The following is a 16,979-nucleotide window of genomic DNA, read 5'->3' as shown; positions in this document are numbered from 1 at the left end:
ATGTCCAGTGATTGATTCTTCTTTGTCTATTCATTATCATAAATGAAGATCTATATGAGTGAGTACTGGTAGCCTGATGAGCCACCTCAGGAATTTGTAAGATCTCACTTTGGATTCCTTCGGGAATCTCCCCTAAGCAGAGGCTGCTGAGAGCAGCGGGCACCTTTGCCCTTGGAGAAATGAAGGAGAAATGAGTTGACTTAAATTCAGAGGAGGAACAGGGTCAGAAGGTTTAGCATTTGCTTTGGTGGAGGGCAATGGCTCTGGGGGGCCAGGGCAGACCAGCCCAGAATTCAGTCACCCTTATAGCTACCACAGAGCACCTTGGGGATGTTCCCATGCTGAGCAGGTCCAAGGGTGGCGCCAGGGCTCAGGCTCTGCCCTCCCTCTGAGCACCTGCTGCCCCTGAGCCTGGGATTCTCCCAAAGCTTCTCAATAAAACTGCTTCTTTGCCTGTGGTGATCTGAGGTCTCCTAAATTCAGAATACCCTCTCTGTTAAACTAATTGGTGTCTTCTAGAAATTTCCCAAATTAGACATCTGTTACTGATACTTCTCCCTGTTTTCAATGAGAGTGTGCACTTTTGCTTATTTTTAAAATTTTTTTTACTTTTGCTTATCTTTATACTTATATTGATCATTTCGATGGAATTTGTAGAGGCAATCAAGGTAAACATATGAATTTTTTACCACATGATTTAAAATCTCAAATCATTTAGAAATATATGTCAATGTATGTGTGTGTTTGTGCATATGTATATATACATACACACATATAGGTTATGTGTGTTCAGAATGAAACAAAACATTAACCACGGTAATTGTATGGATTACAAGTTTAAGGATGATTTTCTTCTTTTTACTTATATATCCAAGTTTTCTACTATGGCTATATATGCCCTTTTTTCTTTTTTGGGGATGCTGTAAATTTTCTTTTATAACAAATTCACATAACATAGAATTCATCATTTTAAAAGTGTACAATTCACTGGTTTTCAGTATATTCACAAAGGTGTGTAACCATCATCACGATCGGTTCTGGATCACATTCATCACCCCCCAAAATCCCAGATGTGTTAGCAGTCACTCTCATCCCCTCCCTTTCGAGCCCTGGCAACCACTAATCCTTCTCTCTCTATACGTTTGTCTATTCTAGGGTTTCACATAAATGGAATTGTACAGTACGTGGCATTTTGTGTGTGACTTCCTTCACTTAGCACAATGCTCTCAAGGTTCATCCTTGTTGTAGCACATGTCAGTACTTCGCTCCCTTTCATGACTGGATAATATTCCATTGTTTGGATATACCACATTTTATTTGTCCATTCATCAGGTGATGGACATTTGGGGTGGTTCTATTTTTTGGCTATCATCAACAATGCTGCTAGGTTCAGGTACAAATCGTCTATTCTTTTATAATCTAAAAAAATACCGCTTTAGAAAAATTACAAAAATATCTTTCCGAAGATAGTCAATAAGTCAAGCCTTCCCCCCTAAAACATACGGTTTTCCTATACTCTTAAAACCTGTCTGGTACCTGCAAATACCTGGATTGAATAAGGAGACATTCTTGCATTAACTGGTAGTCAATGAATAAGCCAAATCTTTTCAACACAGTGAAGGTACACGTGTATGTTAACAATTTCTATGGTATTTACAATCAATTTCAGAACAGTAGATCTTCTTTTTAAGAATATCATCTTAGAATCTATTTCATTCTGTCACATGAAACATTCAGAAAACAATACTTGTGCAGTGAGTTAAAACCTGCCTGGACTGTGAGAAGAGAAAAAAAAGAAAATCTATTTTGCTGCCCACTCATAGAGTGCAACCTTTAGAAAGGGATTATTTCCCTGACATTCTCATCAGGGACTGGCAAAGAAAAGTATATCATGTTATTAGAGAGCCTGGAAATGTAATGACTTCCAGGTTGCTAAGCAACGCTGCAATGTTAAAGGCCCCGGTATCTGTGATCTCTAGAGACACTCTCAAATTTCATTAAAACCTGCTCATAACCATTACACAAAAGGTCCATGTGGAGTTTATAAACAGGCTTCACTTCTTGACATAATAATGAAGGGATAAAAAAAAAGCGAGTGGCATAAAAACTTTTGTGGTACTTAAAACTAAGTATTTTGGAGTCCCAACTAATGAAATCTATCATGTTCCTAGGGGTATTTCATAGAAAGCAAGTACAATCTGTTTATAGTAAATAAAAGTATTTAATATCTTGAAAAAATACACTGTGTAGAACTTTGAGACTTTGTTTGAAGAAAGGATAAATACATCCTGTGTATAAATCCAGAGGGGAAGGATAATTTGAAATGAGAGTTCCAATCATTACCTGCTTCAAAGAGGGTCATGAGAGTGGCAACAGAAAAGCAAGACGCCACAAGAAATAATTCTTAGGAACACTTTCAAAACATTTCTTTTAGCAATGGTGTTGGAAAAGCTAATCCCTGAAACAAAAAGTTATGGCAGATCTCAGTAACAATCCCATGTGTACCCCTGGGATACTAGTGTAGGATGTTGGCTCAACACCCTAAGATGCTAATGAGATTTGGTCTTTCCATACTGCCTGTATGGGCCACCTAACCTCCCCAACCATCTCCTGAGGCTCTAGGGAGAAAGAGTGGAAGGAGACTGTGTGGTTTGCTCAGCCTTACTCATCAACCCCGCAAATCAAAATATTAAGATATCAAAGCAAATGTCTACAGACATAGATCAGGAGGGTCATTTATTATGGTGGTTGACTTTAAAGGCAAATTCTTAAATGCAAACTATGTCTGCGAGTGGGATCATCAAATTTACAAAGTTAAAAGAGTCATTACAGGGGTGCCTGGATGGCTCAGTCGTTAAGCGTCTGCCTTCGGCTCAGGTCATGATCCCAGAGTCCTGGGATGGAGCCCCACATTGGGCTCCCTGCTCAGTGGGAAGCCTGCTTCTCCCTCTCCCACTTCCCCCGCTTGTGTTCCCTCTCTCTCTATGTCTCTCTGTCAAATAACCTTTAAAAAAAAAAGAGAGAGAGAAAAAGTCATTACAGGGTGACAGAGTCATTACAGGGTGGTAATAAAAATATTACCCAAATATTTTTCAAAACCCAAGTCCCCATGAACTCTGATTGAGCTGAGAAGCACACGTCTTTGGTTCATGAATAAGTTCCCCGATAAATTGATGGGTGGTTTGCTGTCGCGTTCACACACGGAAGTGCTCACCTGGGCCTAGGCGAAATGTTTTTTTACAAGTCAGCCTACTTGTGATATAGAAAACAACTGCAACATGGAAATTCCAATCTTGCAAAACATATGGGATTTCATTAAATTTCACTAATGATTTCATTAAATCATTGCCAGAGATGGTTGAAGAATCCCACCTAGAGCCTTTGAAGAGTGAAGGTCTGGCAGAGAGACTGGAGGATCACCAGCGGAAGAAGGGACAAATACCTTCAGGTGTGAAGATAGGACAGGCACTTCAAAAGGGAATACTAATGTGAATAGCAATGGACCTTAAACAGTGTGGCAAAAACCATTCTAAGATGGTGCTAAGAAGGTTAAATGTGCAAGCTATTACAATGTGCCATCATTCAATTGTGATAATGTGAAAGATGACATACACAGAAAAGTCCAGAATCACTGGCGGAGCCCCATGTGATGGAGTGGAAGGGCCTGGCTACAGGCTGGCTTGGCAGGGCTCAGGTGGGAAATGCACACGCAGAGCAAGACCAGCCCTCTGCTGACTCTCATGGGAAAGGGAGCACTCTAGGTGGGGTCACCTCTGTCCTGGCTGGAGTCAGGAGGAGTCCCTGAATGCTGCAGGCTCTCTCACAGCCTGACCCATCTTGTCCGCCCAGAACAGTCAGGACCAATCTCCTCATGCGCTTCATCCTAGTTTACATGGGTCAGTATGCAGAGCCCAGGTCTCTCCCTTCCTCTGGACTGTCATTCCCAAAAGTCTCTGTACAGACCTTTCTTGGGCTCCCTGTTCATCTCTCCTCTTGAACTTCATGCACTGTGCCCTTTGGTGAGTCACCAGCAAAATTTCTTGTATCTTCCTCTCTTCCCAGGATGTTCCCTTCACTTTGTTGCTCTAACTGAAACCAGGCTTTTCCCTCAGAATGCTGCTTCCCCTGCCAGTGTCTCTCACACCCCTTGAACCACGGGGCCTGGAGGTGGATCCTTGGTTCTCACTGACGCTTGCTGACCATTCTCCATCCCTCCTCCATCCCCCCTTGCCCAGCTTTAAATCTCATGTCACCAGACAATGCCATCTGCTACTCTTCCCTGTTGCAATTACAGGATCAGTTGGTCCCCAGCTCACTGTCCTTGTCCTCGACACCACTCCTGTCACAGTGCTAGGCAACATCAACATCCATAGACAGGATCCTTCTAGCACTACTCAGTTCTTTGGCTTTCCACCCAATGACCTTGGACCCCTTCCCACTCTCACTCCTATGGTTTTACCCTAGACCTGGTCATTACCATTAATTGCAGCCCTCCTGAATCCACGTGGTAAGCATCCCACACTCTGGCCACCACCTCCCCACTGTTCCCCCCTCCAGTCCAGACCCTTCCTACTTGGAAATCCAGATCTGTGGATCCAACAGCCAACCAGCACTCCCACTTGGTTGTCTGACTGGCAGCTCACATAGAACCCATCTCAAACCGAGCTCCTGATTTCCCCACTCTCCCCCCAAACCAGCTCCCCCTGAGTTCTGGCCATCCAGGGTTTAGCTTAGACCAAAACTGGAATCATCTTTGACTATTCCTTTTGTCTTGACCAATCCAATCTGTTGGCAAACATTACTGGTTCTACTTTCAAAATCTGTCCAAAATATAAACACTGCAAGCCATGATCAGGACTCTCCTGGACTGCAGTAGACCTTCCCTGGCCACATTATCTCAAGTTGCAAATGTCCCGCTCTATTTCTTTCTTGCTATACTTTTCTTCTTAGTGCTTCTACTGCCTAAAATATAACATAGCTATATTTACATCTATGTGGCTATCATCTCTCCCAGGAAGCTCCAGTGGAGCTGCGATTTTTGTCTGTGTTGTTCACTGCTGCATCCTCAGCCTTTAGAACTCTGTCTGCCACAGAGTAGGCACTTTTAATAACTACTTGCTGAGTGGTTACTCTTAGTGAAGACCTTTTCTGCACAGTATCACAAAAGACTAAGTAGTAACTCATTATAAGAATGCCTTTATAATTTGTTAAAAGATAAAATCAATTCACTTTAATAAATTTTAGTTTTATTTTTTTGAGATCAAGTCCCACCATATATCCTATCATTATTTACCACAATTGTTAGGTGGCTAGTTTACATGAATTTACACTAAGTGGTTATTTTTCCAGTATCACTTGTTCCAGAACAAAAAGGAACTCCTATGTTACAAAATGATATGCCTAAACTTGGTTAAGTACTTCTGTTGATCAATTACTTACCCCCTCAACAAAGAAGAGGTCATAATATACTTTTAAATTCAAGTTATCTAAAAGCTACAATTTGAAGTACTCACTCAGGGGTGCCTGGGTGGCTCAGTAGGTTATCTGACTCTTGATTTCGGCTCAGGTCATGATCTCAGGGTTGTGAGATCGAGCCTGGCATCAGGCTCTGTGCTTTGCATGGAACCTGCTTAAGATTCTTCCTCTCTCTCTATCCCTTCCCCCCCTCTCTAAAAAAAATAAATAAATAACAATTAAAATAAATAAAATACTCTCTCAGATATTTAAAATATCAACTGAAAAACATTTTTTAAATCTTTAGCTTTTTCTATGATTATTTAAAAACTGAAACCTGAAACCAAATTCTCGTTCTTTGTTATATAGTGTATCTACTTGAAAACAATCTTTTTAAGGAAAGAAACATATTCCTATGAACAGAATGTAGATATTAACTAATACTTCCTTCAACCAGCAGAATTCATTTCTTAAAATTAATATAGATTATATAAAGGAAAATTATATGTAAAATAATTTTAAAAATTAAAAAATTAGAAATATTTAATGTAGATGTTCTTAAGGGAAGGACCCTCAGAACAATTTTCTTTGCTGTCCACATCCACAAGGAGGTATTTTTCAAACATGATCATCCTAATACTTAACATGCTTTGAATGCTCATTATTTTGAGATGGTTTCGTTAAAAGCTTGTCATTAAGGAAATCCCACATAACCAAGAGAATCTGCAGCATTCTGCACAGCAACAATTGCACAGTGGGGTTGCTGATGGTCAGAATGATCACTAAAAACCAGGAGAACTCCAGAGTGAGCCATAATCACTACAATTTGAACCAGATAATAAGTCCCTGAAAATGGGAATATTCAAGGTTTGAATAAATAAATGATCCTTCAGAGTAAGTTGCTTCTTTTTTTGTTTCTTTTTCCTTATTTTTTTCTTCCCTTGCTGTTAGGAGGCTACAGAACATAAAACAATTCCGAGGACTCTTAGCTTTTTACTTACAATTTACACTGGGTGCATTCTCAGGGAATTAATACTGTGGAAGGAAGCAGCATCTCTGGCAGGTCTTCCCTCTTTCTGAGAGATAGTCTACCTGTTGCCAAGGACAGCAGCTTGGTCCTTTCCACACTTCAAATGTTCTCTCATGCTTACAAATCACCTATTTCTTTTGCTCCATGAACATCATCCCATTTATATAGTTTTTACCCCTTGGTTTAAAAAGTTGTGGGGAGGGCGCCTGGGTGGCTCAGTTGGTTAAGCGACTGCCTTCGGCTCAGGTCATGATCTTGGAGTCCCGGGATCGAGTCCCGCATCGGGCTCCCTGCTCGGCAGGGAGTCTGCTTCTCCCTCTGACCCTCCCCCCTCTCATGTGCTCTCTCTTATTCTCTCTCTCTCAAATAAATAAATAAAATCTTTAAAAAAAAAAAAAAGTTGTGGGGAATACAGATATTTGCAGAGTGCCAAAGGATCTCTCCAAGGATTACTTTGTAATTGCAATGGGAAATATCTCTGCAAGATGGAGAGGTGTGGCACACAGTCCCTTTTAAATAAGCAATTAAACTTCTCCCACAAGTGGAGCAGCCCGGCATCGTATGCTTCTATGGGACACAACATGAGGGGTCATTGCCAGTGAGATATTCTCACCAAAAATGTCATGAAGAAACAATCATATGTTCCAGAATATTGAACATTCTACCAGTCAACTAACTCAGGCTCTTTAGAAAGTTAATTTCCTAGGGGAAAAAAACAAAAAGCGAAAGACTCTTCTAGATTAAAAGAGAAGAAGGGGTGCCTGGCTGGCTCATTGGAAGAGCATGTGATTCTTGATCTTGGGGTTGTGTTGTCTGATCCTCACACTGGGGGAGAGATTACTTAGAGAGTGCGTGCACATATGAGAGAGAAAGAGACTAAAAAAAAAAAAAAATTAAATTCAGTGTCTGAGCCTTGACTACAATATGGTTCTTTTTTTAAAAAAGATTTATTTATTGGGCGCCTGGGTGGCTCAGTTGTTAAGCGTCTGCCTTCGGCTCAGGTCATGGTCCTGGGGTCCTGGTATCGAGCCTCACATTGGGCTCCCTGCTCCGCGGGAAGTCTGCTTCTCCCTCTCCCACTCCCCCTGCTTGTGTTCCCTCTCTCGCTGTCTCTCCCTTTGTCAAATGACTTAATAAAATCTTTAAAAAAAAAAAAGATTTATTTATTTATTTGAGAGAGAGTTGGGGGAAGGGCAGAGGGAGAGGGAGAGAGAATCCTTAAGCAGACTCCTCGATGAGCTTGGAGCCCGACACAATCTCAAGACACTGAGAGATCAGGACCTGAGCCAAAATCAAGAGTCTGACGCTCAACTGACTGAGCCACCCAGGCGCCCCGACAATTATATGGTTCTAAAAAAAAAAAAAAAAGGCTATAAAAGCCATTTTTTTACAACTAGGAAAATACGAACTGGAGATTATCAATATTATGAAACTGTTATTTTCTTGGGTGTGACAATGTTGATGTTGTTGGGGGCCAAGCGTCAGGATGCTTTTACAGTCACATAATTCAGAAAACACAGATACAGAGAAATAGAGAGTATGGTAAAATAGTAACAATTCTGATAACACTTCTTGTTTACACTGGTGTTCACTGCACTGTTCTTTCAACTTTTCTGTGGTTTTGAGACTTTTGTGATAAAAAGGGGGGTAAAAGTACCATCAATGGCAATCTCTTTAGAGAAAGTAGGGAACAATGTTTTTCCCAGAAGAATTTGAGGAAGTGGGCAGGAGAGATGAACCTTTTGAGGAAAAGTCAAAACAGAAGGACAATTATGCTGTCCAGGGGACACAAACAGATTGTGAAAGAGGCCAGGAAGATGAGCAGCCTCGTGCCAAGGAGCCTTCCCGTGGGAAGGGAAGGAGGGAGCAGGTGCACGTAGGGGAAGATGAAGGAAATGTGGGGGAAGATGAGACATGTTCAAAGTGGATTTTAAGGAAGATTCTCTGTTACATGCACATCCTGAAGAAACCTATGGCAAAGAGCCATATGCTCCCTCAGGCTCTTGGATGGTTGTTGCACAGCAAGACAGAAGTCTCTGTCCTGAGAGGGACTGGCTATCAAGGACTCTATTCCACTGGCCATTTGTTTCCAGAGCCTGTCTTGCACAAAAGCTCAGGAATGTTTGCTCAAGGAATTAAGTAAAAATTCTAGGCAAGATATTGCTTTTCTTTGTTGGAAAGAGACAACTCAGTCATCCAGAGAGTTCCCAATTACCTTGCGACTCTCTGGCAATCACTGGTGGAGAATGCTTGTCCAATGTAACTACAAATGGATGTGAATGGATTCAGGGAAAGATCCCCCTTGCAAACCTAGAAGAGCATCTCTGAGAGTTTCAGAAAAACCTTCTAAGTGATCAGATTTCCACGAAAATTGATTACATTTACTTTTTACTCATTTGGGTGCATGGCATTTCTCTTAAAAATTTCACTGGCTTCACACCAATCTTCCTCTTTTTTTTTTTTTTTTTTCCTTTAATAAAGCAAGAACAGAAGATGTTATTGCAAGAAAAATAAGCTAGGAGAGAGAGAGGAATCATTTGGCCTTTCTGTTACACCTCAAGAAACAGTTCTTTACTTTTCTAATAGAAATGAGGTCCTTTCTGATCCTAAATCTACAGCTCATCCTGGTCCTAAAATAGAAAAAGAACGGCTGCAGAATTTCCAGTTTCTTCATGTGGTCTCCTCAAAGCTTTAAAGACCCTGTACATGAAGAAGTGCTGTCACACTGATTTTTAGCAACAGAGCAGCTCTCTTCCCACGCTGGAATGGAAGGACCAGGGCACGTACATGAGAATTTGGAAGGAAAATGATGGTGAGCACAGGGAGATTTTCTGAAAGCCATAGGGTAAAGGGGCTCCAAGAGATAGATATATGTAATAATCTTTAATACTAACCCTCTTTAGAGGGCAATCCTGAATTACACTCCTACCACCTCTGCTGCGCCAGGTAGACAGGTGGGCAGCTGACAGGCATTAGACACATCAAGCATCTCACCATCACCCTCTCACAGATCACTTCTCTGCTTTCATAAAGTAGTCAATAGTTTAAGTTTAAGCCAGTTTTAACAGAATAAGTCTGTGGCGGTTTATGTGTAGTTTGAGTGTCGGAATAAGCTAGCTTTAATTAAGTGACGAGTAGCTAATCTATAATCATTACCCTGGGAAAACTCCTACTGATATCAAGTTTAAGGGATAGGTAAACATGGGAGCGCCTTGAAAGATTCCATCACATTTTTAAAGCCAGAGCACAAAGTATAATTTTAAAACCTGCCAACTTTCTGGTAAATTACAATAGATAATTAAATTCTTAGGTCTGTTCAACATTTTCTGCATGTTCTAAATACAGACTAAATAAGGAAGAGCACCCTAGGGGTATAACATATCCCACCTCCATTAGCACAAATTAAACATTATATTGAACATTATAAACTGTTATTGAAAATTGTGATTTTATAAAGTCACTGTCACAAGCTTGGGACTATAAACAGGTATTTCAAGAATCCAGGCCTTTCGTGTGACTCACTAGAGGCGATCTGCCACCTTATGCCCCAAGACAGCTCTCTGATGATGGTGGTTTACCTGTCGCTGATATGCTTATTACCTGGCCTTGTAAATTATGGGGCCACATGTATTTTGAGGTCTCTCTCTGGATGAAACCAGCAAGCTCGCTCAGCTTTAGGAAAAGGAGGGTACTCCTCTATCAGGGCTTAAAAAGAGATAGCCCCACAGCATAGGGCCTTCTTTTTAGAAGTCCTCCTGAAGGGAGTAGGCACTCAGTGAATATCCTTTGAGGAAGATCCTCAGGAGCTTGTCTTCTTAACTCCTTGCCTTCTTAACTCCTTACAATCAGGAGGCTGCACCTATCAGTCCTCCTCAATCCAATTACTGACAGCAGGTAATAAATCTAGAAGGGTCTCTGCTTCTCTATCATATCTGGTTCCTCTAGTCCTGTGAGGTGAGGTGAGCCTGAAAGGCTGGCCTCCTGAAGGCCACAGGAAAGCTTTGCTTACATTGCTGGATTTTTCGAGTTCCTATCCTCTACATATCTGCCTATCCGATCTTATCCACTCCACAGAAACTTGGCAGGGATACCGTGGAGGAGAGTGGGACAGCGAACTGTGGGCTAATTACATGCCTTATGACGTCCCTCTCAGTCGGACCTATGCATCCCTAAAGCACTAAAATGAGCTCACAATACACACTGTGAATGGCGAAAATGAACAACCGCCAATAACAAAAGCAGAGATTTTATAGACATTTCTTACTCAGCTCATTGTAGACCTATTACACACCTGTTACATGCCAGCTACTATGATAAAGTTATTCCCCAGTACAGATAATTGGAATTCAATTAGATGCTGCCACTGCCCGTTTGTTTCAGAGGCCAGAATTTCCTAATTCCAGAAAATAGTGTCCCAACTCCAAAGGCTACTAAAACTGCTACTGGAACGGTCTGGTCTTTCTTGGCCCTTTTCTTATGTCTTCCATTCTAGCTCCATAAATCTCAGATCCTTTGCTCAGGATGTACTTCCTCCTTTCCATGCGTGGACAACCTTGCCAATTTCATCCCTAAAGGGTTTGTTCCTGTGGAACTTCGCTGGCCCCTCCACTGGAGCACAGATTGCATTTTGCTTTGTAATGAAGCTGGGTGTTTTTCTCTCCCGAGAATAGGGAGCAGGAAGATGATGTGTTACTGTCCTAGTATCCTCGGTGCCACACTTGCACATAGGAAGAATTCTATGACTTGTTTTTCCATGAATGAAAGAATAAATCTCTCAAGTACTTTCCAGATCAAAATTTGATCAAAGTCAGCTTGATGAGTGCCCACAGAGTCCATGTCAGTAATGGGCAGCAGTGGCTAGGCGGCCAGCTGCTTGGAAAGAGCACGGGCGAGGGGCAATCCAACTTGGTATCAGATCCTCCGTCTCCTACTTGGTGGCCTTGGGAACGTTACTTAAGTTCTCTGAGTCTTAGTTTTGAACCTTGTAAAACGGGAATGATCCATGGGCTGACCTCTAGGGTTGCTGTTAAATGAGACATTGCACCAAAAGTCCTCAATGCAGGGACTAGCACAGTTATAAACATCTGCTGACTACCTTTTATGGATCAGACACTGTAACGTGATGAAGACAGGGAAGCAGGTGAACAAGACCACATCACTACCCTCATAATATGCAGATGAGAACAGAAAGCAAACCAACGGTTAGAAAAATGGTTGCCACAGAGGTAAGGACAGGGAGCAGTGGGACAGACAGGAGGAAGGACTAAATCAGTCTTGGAGTGGATGCTGGCATTATACAATTCCGAGTAACCTGCTGCCATTTCTCTCTGAATGTACTGAACTCAGTGCTAAGTGTGAATAGAACTGAGTTTCAGACTCCACCCCCAAATTACTAGAACTCATACAGCAATTCAGTAATGTGGCAGGATACTAAATCAATGCACAGAAATCAGTTGCTTTCTTATACACTAACAATGCAACTGTAGAAAGTGAAAATTAGAGAAACTATTCCATTTACAATAGCACCAAAACCCATAAGATAATAAACCTAACCAAAGAGGTAAAGGATCTGTACTCTAGGAACTACAGAACACTCATGAAAGAAATTGAAGAAGACCCAAAAAAGATGGAAAAACACTCCATGCTCATGGACTGGAAGAATAAATATTGTTAAAAGTCTATGCTACCCAGAGCAATCTATACCTTCAATGCCATCCCAATCAAAATTCCAATGACATTTTTCAAAGTGCTGGAACAAACAATCCTAAAATCTGTACGGAATCAAAAAAGACCCTGAATTGCCAAGGAAATGTTGAAAAAGAAAAACAAAGCTGGGGGCATCACGTTGTCCGATTTCAAGCTATATTACAAAGCAGTGATCACCAAGAGAGCATGGTAGTGGCACAAAAACAGACATATAGACCAATGGAACAGAAGAGAGAGCCCTGATATGGACCCTCAACTCTATGGTCAAATAATCTTCGACAAAGCAGGAAAAAATATGCAATGGGAAAAAGACAGTCTCTTCAATAAATGGTGCTGGGAAAATTGGACAGCTATATACAGAAGAATGAAACTCGACCATTCTCTAACACCATACACAAAGATAAACTCAAAATGGACGAAAGACCTCAATGTGAGACAGGAATCCATCAAAATCCTAGAGGAGAACATAGGCAGTAACCTCTTTGACATCGGCCACAGCAGCTTCTTTCAAGATTCATCTCCAAAGGCTAGTGAAACAAAAGCAAAAATGAACTTTTGGGACTTCATCAAGATAAAAAGCTTCTGCACAGCAAAGGAAATAGTCAACAAAACAAAGAGGCAACCCATAGAATGGGAGAAGATATTTGCAAATGACACTACAGATAAAGGGCTGGTATCCAAGATCTATAAAAAACTTCTCAAACTCAACCCCCAAAAAACAAATAATCAAGTCAAAAAATGGGCAGAAGACAAGAACAGACACTTCTCCAAAGAAGACATACAAATGGCTAACAGACACATGAAAAAATGTTCATCATCATTAGCCATCAGGGAAATTCAAATCAAAACCACATTGAGATACCTTACACCAGTTAGAATGGCAAAAATTGACAAGGCAAGAAACAACAAATGTTGGAGAGGTTGTGGAGAAAGGGGAACCCTCTTACACTGTTGGTGGGAATGCAAGTTGGTACAGCCACTTTGGAAAACAGTGTGGAGGTGCCTCAAAAAATTAAAAATAGAGCTACCCTATGACCCAGCAATTGCACTACTGGGTATTTACCCCAAAGACACAGATTTAGTGAAAAGAAGGGCCATATGCACCCCAATGTTCATAGCAGCAATGTCCGCAATAGCCAAACTGTGGAAAGAGCCGAGATGCCCTTCAACAGATGAATGGATAAAGAAGATGTGGTCCATATATACAATGGAATATTACTCAGCCATCAGAAAGGATGAATACCCAACTTTTACATGGATGGGACCGGAGGAGATTATGCTAAGTGAAATAAGTCAAGCAGAGAAAGTCAATTATCATATGGTTTCATTTATTTGTGGAACATGGAATAGCATAGAGGACATTAGGAAAAGGAAGGGAAAAATGAAGGGGGGGAAATCGGAGGGGGAGACAAACCATGAGAGACTATGGACTCTGAGAAACAAACTGAGGGTGTTAGAAGGGACGGGGGTGGGGGAATGGGTTAGGTCGGTGATGGGTATTAAGGAGGGCACGTACTGCATGGAGCACTGGGTGTTATATGAAAACAATGAAGCGTGGATCACTACATCAAAAACTAATGATGTATTGTATGGTGACTAACATAACATATTAAAATTAAATTTAAAAAAAAGAACTGAGTTTCAGGATAGGCAAGTTCCAGGGCTCAGCTGAGCTGAATGGGCCTCAGAATCCCTGACTGTGTTTTACACAACTTGAACCCACCACTGACTGACCCAGGGTAATTTAGAAAGCTTTGGGAGATTTTAAAACACGCCTCACAGATGGCTGGCCTGCAAACACGGTGGGCATTCCTGCGTAGCTAAGTCAGAGACATCCAGGTGACAGTGACTTGCAGAGCTTTCCTCTATGCGATGGTACAACTTGGGATAGGACTCTTGGGACTGTCCAGGCTGTTTTTCCTGTTAAGCAAACAGTCCTCATAATTTCACCCTTGAACATTTTTGTATCTTGTTTTCTAAATGAAAAGCAAGAAAACTCCAGGAAAAAGTTCCATGGTTCCTTGGAGGAATGGCTAACTCCAGGGCTGCTGCAGAAAAAAGGTAGAAGATGAACCTGGAATATCATGTTATGATGGAAAGTGCTTAATAGAGAGCCCAGAAATAAACCCACACTTACATGGTCAGTTAATCTACAACAAAGGAGGCAAGAATATGCAATGAAGGAAAGACAGTCTCTTCAATAAATGGTGCTGGGAAAACTGGACAGCTACATGCATAAGAATGAAATTGGGCCACTTTCTTACACCATACCCAAAATAAACGGATTCAGGACCTACATGTGAGACCTAAAACCATAAAAATCCTAGAAGAAAACACATGCAATAATGTCTCTGACATCAGCTATAGCAACATTTTTCTAGATGTCTCCTGAGGCAAAGGAAACAAAAGCAAAGATAAACTATTAGGACAGCACCAAACTAAAAAGCTTTTGCACAGCAAAGGAAACCATCAACAAAACAAAAAGGCAATCTATTAAATGAGAGAAGATATTTGCAAGTGATACATTCGATAAGAGGGTAATATCCAATATATATAAAGAAGTCACACAACTCAACACCAAAAAACCAATTTGATGAAAAAATGAGCAAAGGACCTCAACAGATATTTTTCCAAAGAAGACACATAGATGGCCAACAGATACATGTAAAGATGCTCAACATCACTCATCAACAGGGAAATGCCAGTCCAAAACACAATGAGACACCACCTCACACCTGTCATAATGACTAGAATCAAAAAGACAAAAAATAACAAGTTTTGGTGATGAGGTAGAGAAAAGGGAACCCCAACCCCTTGTGCACTGTTGGTATGGATGTCAACTGGTGTAGCCACTGTGGAAAACAGTATGGAGGTCCCTAAAAAAATGAGAAATACCATATGATCCAGTAATTCCACTACTGGGTATTTAACCAAAGAAAAGGAAAACACTAATTTGAAAAAGATAATAGCAGAATATTCTGAATAATTTTATGCTCATAAATTCTGAAACTAGAAGAAATGGACAAATTCTTTAAAAAGTACCAAAACTCAGCTAAGGTAAACACCTTAATAGTCCTATAATCATTAAAGAAATTGAATTCATAATTTAAAAATTCCCAAAAAGCAATCTTCTGGCCTAAATGATTTCACTGGAGAATTCTACCAAATATTTAATACCAATTGCAGCATTATTTATAATAGCCAAGATACGGAAGTAACCTAAGCATCCATTGATAGATGAATGGATAAAGATGTATGTGTCTGTGTGTGTCTGTGTCTGTGCATGTGTGTTTGTATATATATGTATACACACTATGAATATACAATGAAATATATATATGCAATATATACATATTTATACAAATATATATACTCTGCCATAGAAAGAATGAAATCTTGCCATTTGCAACAGTATGGATGGACCTAGAGAGTATTATGTTAAGCAAAATAAGTCAGACAGAGAAAGAAAACTACCACATGATTTTACTTATATGTGAACTCTACAACACACAATAAACAAAAACAGAAACAAACTCAAATACAGAGAACAAACTGGTAGTGGCCAGGGGGAAGACGGGCTGGGGGGGGTGGTGGGCGAAATAGCTGAAGGGGTTCAAGAGGTACCAACTTCCATTTATAAAATAAATGCATCACAGGGATGAAAAGTACAACACAGGGAATATAGGCAATAATTTTAAAAAACTTTGTATGGTGACAGAGAACCACATTTACTGTGGTGAACACTGTAATGTATAGAAGGAATTGTTGAATCGCTATGTTGTACACCTGAAACTAATAATAATATTGTCTGTCAACACTTCAATTACAACAAGAGAATACACACGTGATTACAAAAAGAAAAAAGATGGAAGTGCTCAAAAAAAATGATGGGGGCATGTCAAAAGACACAGCCCCTCCGAAGAGGTTCTCACTGGCCACAGTAGAAAGCAGTGGATTACAACACACTGAATAAAAGAAAATGCCATGAGTCTATTGTGATAATAATAAAAAGACAAAAAAAAAAAAAAAAAAAGTAAGTGGAGCAGAAAAGGTAGAAACCACCCAAATGTCCATCAACAGATGGAAAGATAAACAAAATGTGGTCTATACGCACAATGGAACATTCTTCAACCTTAAATAGGAAGGAAATTCTGGCACAGGTTACACCAAGGCTGAACCCCAAAGATACTACACGAAGTGAAATAAGCCAGACATAAAAGGGCAAATATTGTATGCTTCCACTTATACGAGGGACTGAGAGTAGACAAATTTATAGAGACAGAAATTAGAATGCACACAATACCATTGAACTATATAATTAAAACTGGTTAAGATGGTAAATTTTATGTTATATATAAATAATATCTATATATAATATACATAATATATATTATGTTTTATATATAAACATATATACGTTATATATACAATAATATATATTACCTCAATTAAAAAATGAAAAAGGATGAGCAGCATCAGAAACGACTTCTGTTTTCACATATACAGGTCAAAATCACCTGGATTTAACTTTCTTGCCCAAACAGAATCTAATTGGCCCTATAGGTGGCATGTCAGAAACTGTAAAGAAATCATTTCAGGGTAAATCTCTATCTCCCTTCCAATCTGTCACTCATAACCTGCCCTATAGATTTAGCTGGGTCACGCACTACAGTTGTCTATCAAACTGGCACAAAAGTTGTCTTGAATATTAGTCTCTGGAGCATCCGTAGCCTCCACTGCCAACGGACTCCTCAAGATATCTATATCTAGAGGTAAACACAGACTGACA

The 16,979-nt window shown here is 40.3% G+C and overlaps 1 protein-coding gene across 6 annotated transcripts in view; it reads right to left on the bottom strand.

Annotated features, from left to right (window-relative positions):
- Positions 1 to 16,979, bottom strand: part of ULK4 (unc-51 like kinase 4) — a 599,599-nt gene that overhangs the window by 101,289 nt on the left and 481,331 nt on the right. The window lies entirely within an intron of this gene.

The sequence above is a fragment of the Mirounga angustirostris genome, unplaced genomic scaffold (assembly GCF_029215605.1).
Source record: "Mirounga angustirostris isolate CCGP_5_RB_7025 unplaced genomic scaffold, mMirAng1.0.hap1 SCAF_1, whole genome shotgun sequence".
In the NCBI taxonomy this organism is placed as follows: domain Eukaryota; kingdom Metazoa; phylum Chordata; class Mammalia; order Carnivora; family Phocidae; genus Mirounga; species Mirounga angustirostris.
This window is presented reverse-complemented; position numbering and strand designations above follow the sequence as displayed.